The sequence below is a fragment of the Magnolia sinica genome, chromosome 7 (assembly GCF_029962835.1).
Source record: "Magnolia sinica isolate HGM2019 chromosome 7, MsV1, whole genome shotgun sequence".
In the NCBI taxonomy this organism is placed as follows: Eukaryota; Viridiplantae; Streptophyta; class Magnoliopsida; order Magnoliales; family Magnoliaceae; genus Magnolia; species Magnolia sinica.
This window is the reverse complement of record NC_080579.1, coordinates 1,785,541-1,792,985: the sequence shown is the minus strand read 5'-3', so window position 1 is coordinate 1,792,985 and position 7,445 is coordinate 1,785,541.

The following is a 7,445-nucleotide window of genomic DNA, read 5'->3' as shown; positions in this document are numbered from 1 at the left end:
CCGTATTGTGATTGTAAAATCCACCCCGTCCATCAGGTCAACATTAACCCTTTAACAATACATACCAAAGGGCAGATCGACCCAAATCTCAGGTGGGCCACACCATGGAGAGAAATGTAAAATCGTTATAGAGTATGTTCATCTAAGTTAAACGCATCTGATGAAAGGATCGGATAGAATGGGAGACGATGGTAGGTCCCACACAAACCTATGGTTGGTGTCTCCATTGTTCCCTGTGGCGTGGCCCATCTTACTTGTGGATAGGGACGGACCTGATGAATGGAGTGGGATGTAATACGCCTAATAAAATGGTCCCACGAAGCTCGGGTGTTTTACCGTCCATCAGAAGTTTTTTCGGTGGGCGTTCCATCTCACTGTTTCCTGTAGTGTGGTTTATTTTATTTTTGGATCTGGCTCATATTTGGTATTATATCTCAACATGAGAGGGAGAAACTGATGGACGGAGTGGATTTCTCACACACATCTAGGTAGCCCCCACATACCTTCCGATCAGTGTGCTCTGTCATACGAAGCGTGTGAAACATCCAAGCCGTTGGGCTTAAGGAATTTGAGCATATCGTGACATCAGATTGATTGGACGATCTGAGCCTATCATTGACGGATTCTCTTTTTTGAATTTGGGCCATTGACTTTCTACATCTCTTTGGACAGCCTGTTACATCTAAGGTGGGCTCCACTTTTTCGAAGACCAGAATCATCTACAATGTGTGGCCTACCATGTTTATATCTAAATCTGCTCCATCCATCAAATGAGAATACTTATTTAAGCTATGCTTTCAAGATCAGCTTTTATATATATATATATATATATCAAATGGGCCACATCAACGGAAAAATATAAAATTACTTTGGATTTTGGTGGGTTATAGCAAGGCTGTGGAGCGGCCATTGCATGGCAAGATTTGATTTGGCCAAAGAACAAAAATTATTTGGGCAACTGCTAAACTAAATTTCATCTCTGAGAGTGATATGTTATCCAATCAAATTGTATAAATATTTGAATTATCATGCAATTTACACCCGTAAATAACAAACACGGTGACAGTTAAAGTTGATCTCTTGAAACTAGGATGAGTTAGTCGAGGCTTATAATGGGTGGAGATGTCGTCTAGTTTATCATGGCATAGAAATCTGTTTTTACATAGATAATTAGCTGTCTTTAAAAACCTGTTGAGGCAGGGAAACGGGGACGGGATCCTCTCTCTCTCTCTCTCTCTCCTTCCTTAGCATGCACGAGTGGTTTTGATAGGACGTGGGGGCACTATGCCATAGCTACAGTACGGTCATGTGCATCTTGGATGATGATATGAATCATTCATATTCTAGGTTCTATGTTAGAAGAGGCATTCTAAGAAAGATTAATTAATAATTGTGTGAGAATTGAAAACTAAAATTTCGCTCATATGATCAAATCCGAGGAATGCTCACACACAACTTATTGTATGTCCAACTAGTTGAAATGTGGGACCTATGATGGTGTTTGCATGACGTATCACCCGTCCATTGAGATTGTCCCACCATGAAATGATATGCCTCAAAAATTAGGTTAATATGTATAATTTGTCCAAGGGGTTTTAAAGGTGTAGCAAAGGTGAGATTCTTTGAATTGGATAAGTTTTTTCTCTTTATAATTTCTGCTTTCATGGTAGTTGTCCGTCGTTTAGTGCCATGGTTTTTTTTTCCACCATGATTTTTTCATTATAAATTGCTTGTCTTCTCTTAGTGCTCAGTTTGTGTGATTGGATTATTCTCCTAATTTGGTAAAACATTCAAATAAAACATTTTTAGGAGTAATTGATGCCATTATTAAAGATTATAACAACTACGTTACAGCAATGTCCACTACCCATCACGTGGAATTCACATTTGATGTGTCCATTGTGTGAACCTTCGAGGTGGGTTATCTATTATGTGGGGCCCACTTTTGATGCCCACCATCCATTATGTGAGGCGCACCTTTTATGTGGATCATCCCTCATGTTAGGCCACTTTGGATATGCACCGTCCATCATGACCTTGGATGCGGACTGTCCATTAGGTGGGGCCCACTTAATATGGACTGTCCATCACGAGGGGCCACACTTTAATGTGGGTCGTCCATCATGTGTGGCCCAATCCATCCATTATATGGGCCACCTTGATGTGGACCATTCATTATGTGGGTCCCCCTTCGTTATGTGGGTGCACCTTTGATATAATCGCCTATCACATGGGCCCACCTTTAATGTCCACCACCCATTATGTGGGTCCCACCTTCAATGTGGATCATCCATCAAGTGGGGCCACTTGATGGATGGTCCATGCTAGGCCACACCTTCATGTGGGTCATACATCATGTGAGGCTCACCTTTGATGTGAACTATGTATTATATATGTGGACGCACTTTGATGTGGACCATTCATCATGCGAGGGGCACCTTCAATATGGGTAGTTCATCATACCAACCCATCTTTGAAGTCCACCATCCATCATGTGGGTCCCACTTTTGCTATGGATTGTCCATCATGTGGGGCCCACTTGATGTCAATATTCTATGATGTGGTTCCATATTTTGATGTGGGCCATCCATCATGTGAGACCACCTTTGATGTCCACCATCTATCATATGGGTCCCACCTTTGCTATATACCGTCTATTATTAGGGGCCCACTTGATGAAGATAGTCTATCATGTGGAGCTATATTTTGATGTGGACCATCCATCACATGGGTCCCACCTTTTCTATGGATCGTCTATCATGTGGGGCCCGAACTTTAATATGAGTCGTTCATCATATGGGCCCATCTTTAATATCAACCTTCTATCATGATGTACTCTCGCTTTCAATGTCTACCATCCATCATGAGGGTCCTACCTTTGATGTGGGACCCATCTTTCGTGTGATTGTGCATTTTGTGAGCCCACCTTGATGTAGACCATTTAAAATGTCGATCCTCACCTTTAATATGAGTTGCTCATCGTGTGGGGCTTACCTCAGAGAGATTGTAAAGAGAAGAGAGGAGGGTAAGATGTAAATTACCTAAAAATTTGAAAAACAATGTTGTCCAAAATTTAATTAAAAAAATATACCCACTTAACCTAAATATACTCTAAAATTTAAAGTGACCTTGCATTGCTTATTTTTTAAGTGACTTTTTTACTTTTTACAATAATGAACTCTAAAATTAAAATTACACCAAATAATTTATTTTAAAAATAGTAACTTAATTTTTTTATAAAAAACAAATAAATTCTTATTAACATAGATGCCAAAGGACCCATAATTATGAAGTAAAATGTCCCACATTTCTAAAATTATATTGATCAAACAATCCTATCCACACAAATATGAGTCCCATTCATCACGGATCAAATCTATAAAATGTGACCCAAATTGAAAGAGAGAAAAAAGAAATCAAAACCAAACAGGATTCAACAAACACGCCTGCTTGGAGATCAGGCAAGTCTCATCAAATAAAAGACGGGCCTAACCAGAACAACCTTGCCCACAAATATATACAAAGAAACTCCCTACACGTAGCTAATTCATCACATTGGGGCTGTTTGGCCTGTTGCATTGGAAAGGATTAGGTGGGATGTGATTCGAAAAACATAATTATTACCCACAATCCCTGTTAGGTCCCACTTGGACCGGTGGATTGGAAGGGATCGGATGGTACTGGGAGGGATTGGAAGTTAAATTCTGAGATTGGTCGGGCGTGCCAAATAGACTGGGTGATCCCGGAATATAGCAATCCCTTGGGTCTTTAGACAATCCACTGACAACACCATCATTACCTTTAATATATGTTCCCATCCAATCCACCCTAATCTGTTCAAATTTGCTCGGGACATGTTTAGTTCAAGGGATTGGAAGGGATGGGAACGTTTAATTCTGGATTGGCCCGCCGTGCCAAACATACTCGATATAGCAATCAGGGGATATAGCCATCCCATGGATCTTAAGACAATCCACTGACAACACCATCATTACCTTGAAATCTATGCCATCTACCCTAATACCATTAAATCCCTTCCAATCCACCTGTCCAAACGGGCCCTTAGCTGTTACCATGGGATAAGCCTAATTCCCTGCTTTGTTTGTAACAGGGTGGTACATTGAATGGATATATCCACTATCATTTGAAATCATTGAAAATAACATACATGGGTTATATCTAAACCGTTCATTTGTTTTGTAACCTCATTTTATGGCATGTGCCTAAAAATAAGGTACATCTAAAACTTATGTGGCCCCAAAGAAGTTTTCACGGTAACTATTCAATCCCCATTGCTTTCTATGGTGGGGTCCACTTAAGCTTTAGATTTACCTGATTTTTTGGCCCATGCTCTAAAATGATTTCAAAAAATGAGTAGATGGTGTGGACATAGCCCACACATCATGGCGGGACCTACACAACTTGCTAACATTAAGTGAAATTGGCACGGGACCAATGCGACTCCATCTAACCTACTTCTCAGCTTTTCCATTCTTCCCCGACATGAGTGAAATCGGGACGGGACCGGATGCAATCCCATCCCACCTAATCCTTTCCAATACAAGTGGCCAAACAGGCCTAAAAGTTTGGTTTTCCATCCCACCTGTGGATATCCAATCCCATCCCACTTAATCCTTTCCAATGCAATTGGCCAAACTGGCCTAAAAGTTTGGTTTTCCATCCCACCTAAAAGTGTGGGTATGCAATCCCATCCTACCTAATCCTTTCATGCAATTGGCCAAAAAGGCCTAAAAGTTTGTACATATCCATTGGTATGATTTTCAAATATGACACATCTACGGTGGAGCCCACTGCCTAAAAGTCTGGTTGAGTCATCACTATGGTGGGTCACAAAAAGTCAAGAGATGTTAATGGTCCAAATTAAAGTCGACTGATCCTACGGTTAGATGATCCAATCTAAGTTGTTCATTAACTGAGGCCCATCTGAGGTGGGACCCACCAGATGACGTATGTGGATAATAAGATGATGCCAGAGCAGAGACTTCCCACCTTTTCATTTATATTTTTTATTCTTTGAAATTTAAATCCCCGGGATTCCCTTATCCTCACCGTTCCAATCCTCTGACATCCTTATTCCAGAAATCCAGCAATTTTCGGGTACGATAGTGTTGGATATTGGCCGAGAATAGCGCGTGTGACATTGAATTGCAAGAGATTATCTTCTGGAACTCTCTTTCTCTGACTCTGCCCCCACACGGGAGTACGGTTTATCATACACCCGCATCCACCTACTGTAATAATGGGAATTGGCCCGTATGATCGTTAAATTCAACGGTCCAGATTGTGAGATGGGCACTGGATAGAGCATATTTACCCTATTATCCTAGTAATCACAAACAGTGCAGCCTTTTTATTAGCCATCCAAAGTGCGACCTTATGATTTGGACGGTTTGGATGGAGTTGCCTATATGCCATGCTTACAACAGTTTGATCCACCAGGTCGTATATCCAATCCGTCTGATGATCGGCTGATATATAAATCGAGCGGACCTACTCATCCATCTGACACCACATAGGAAGCGGATGGGGTCGTGACCCCAATACCACCGACATCCCTGGTGTGGGACTCTGTGGGGCCCACCGTGATGTATGTGTTTTATCCATGCCATTGATCCGTTTTTCCAGATCATTTTAGGGTATGAATCCAAAATCGAAGCATATCAAAAGCTTATTTGTACCACACCACGGAAACAGTGGAGATAATGCCGTCCACTGTTGAAACCTTCTTTGGGCCCACCATGATGATTATTTGCCATCTAAACTGTTCATAAGGTCACACGGATGTGGATAAAGTGAAAATATAAATATCAGCTTGATCCAAAACTTCTGTGGTCCTCAGCTCCAATGATACGTAATTACCACTGTTTCCTGTGGTGTGGTCCACATAAAATTTTCATATACTCAAATTTTGGGATAATGCACTGAAATGAGCTAGCAAAGAGGATGGACGGTGTGGATGAAACATATATATAACAGTGGGCCCCACAGACTCTGTCACCAAGGATATGGCATGACACAGGCCTGACTTTAGCATGGAGGGGCCCATTTTCTTACACGGATTGGATGTTCTACACGTGTGACATGTTGGCGGTTAAAAAAGAGCTGTATCATAACCAACACAGCAGCTGTATCTGATAATTTCTTATAGGAACATGGTGGCATCTTCTCTGCCACACACACGGATGAAAGATGTATCGTCCAAACCGTCCATTTACTCGGTCCTATCAGTGTTCAGAAACCACAGCTCTCGGATAATCTCATCCCTCCGTCTTCCGAAACCACGCTAGCCAGTTTTCTCATTTACCGTCAGTTGGAAGGCCATTAATCAAATAGCCATCTTCACCCCTCATTGTAATTTCTGAAGCATACATACCATCCGCACCAGGGGCCACCGTACGGACGGTCCTGATTCATATCCCAACTACGACATATACACCGCGGAAACGGATTGGCTACTCCCCCTGCCACCCGGTGGTCGGTGCTCTGTGGGCCCCACCATGATGTATGTGTTTCATCCATTCCATTCATCCACTCTTAAAGATCATTTAAGGACATCGTCCCTACAATGAGAGGGATATAAATCTAAGGTGGAACACACCGTAGGAAAACAATAGTGATTGGATATACACCATTAAAATCTTCCTAAGGCCCACTGTATTGTTTATTTGACATCAAATATGTTGATTAGGTCAGACAGACCCAGATGAAGGTAAAAAACAAATATCATCTTGATCCAAAAACTTTTATGGCCCCCAAAAAGTTTTTAATGGTCTACGTCCATTCAACCCTATTTCTGTAATGTGGTCCACTTGAGATTGATGTATAACTAATTTTTTGTCTCGTGTAATAAAATGATCTATAAAAATAGATGGACGGCATGGATGAAACACATACATCATGTTGGGGCCCACAGATCACAGACCACCCACCAGCCATTGGCAGGTGGAGGGGGAGTAGCCAATCCGTTTCCATTGGCTATCCATGCCCTTAATCTATTTTTATAGATCATTTTATTGCATTAGAGAAAAAAATGAGGTATATGAGTATATCCCAATTTCAAGGGGACCACGTTACAAGAAACAGTGTTGAATAAATTTCGACCATTAAAAATTTTTTGGGGGCCATAAAAGTTTTGGATCAATTTGATCTTTGTTTTTTCCTTTCATCTGGGTCTGTATGACCTAATCAACATGTTGGATGTCAAATAAACATTACAGTGGGCCTTAGGAGGATTTTAATGGTGGATATCTAATCACTATTGTTTTCGTATGGTGTGGTCCACTTGATATTCATACACTTATCATTTCATAAGATTAATATAAAATGATCTATAAAAATGAATGAACGGAATGGATGAAGCAGATACGTCATGGTGGGGCCCACAAAGCACCGACCACCAGCCACGGGGCTGGTGGCAGGGGGAG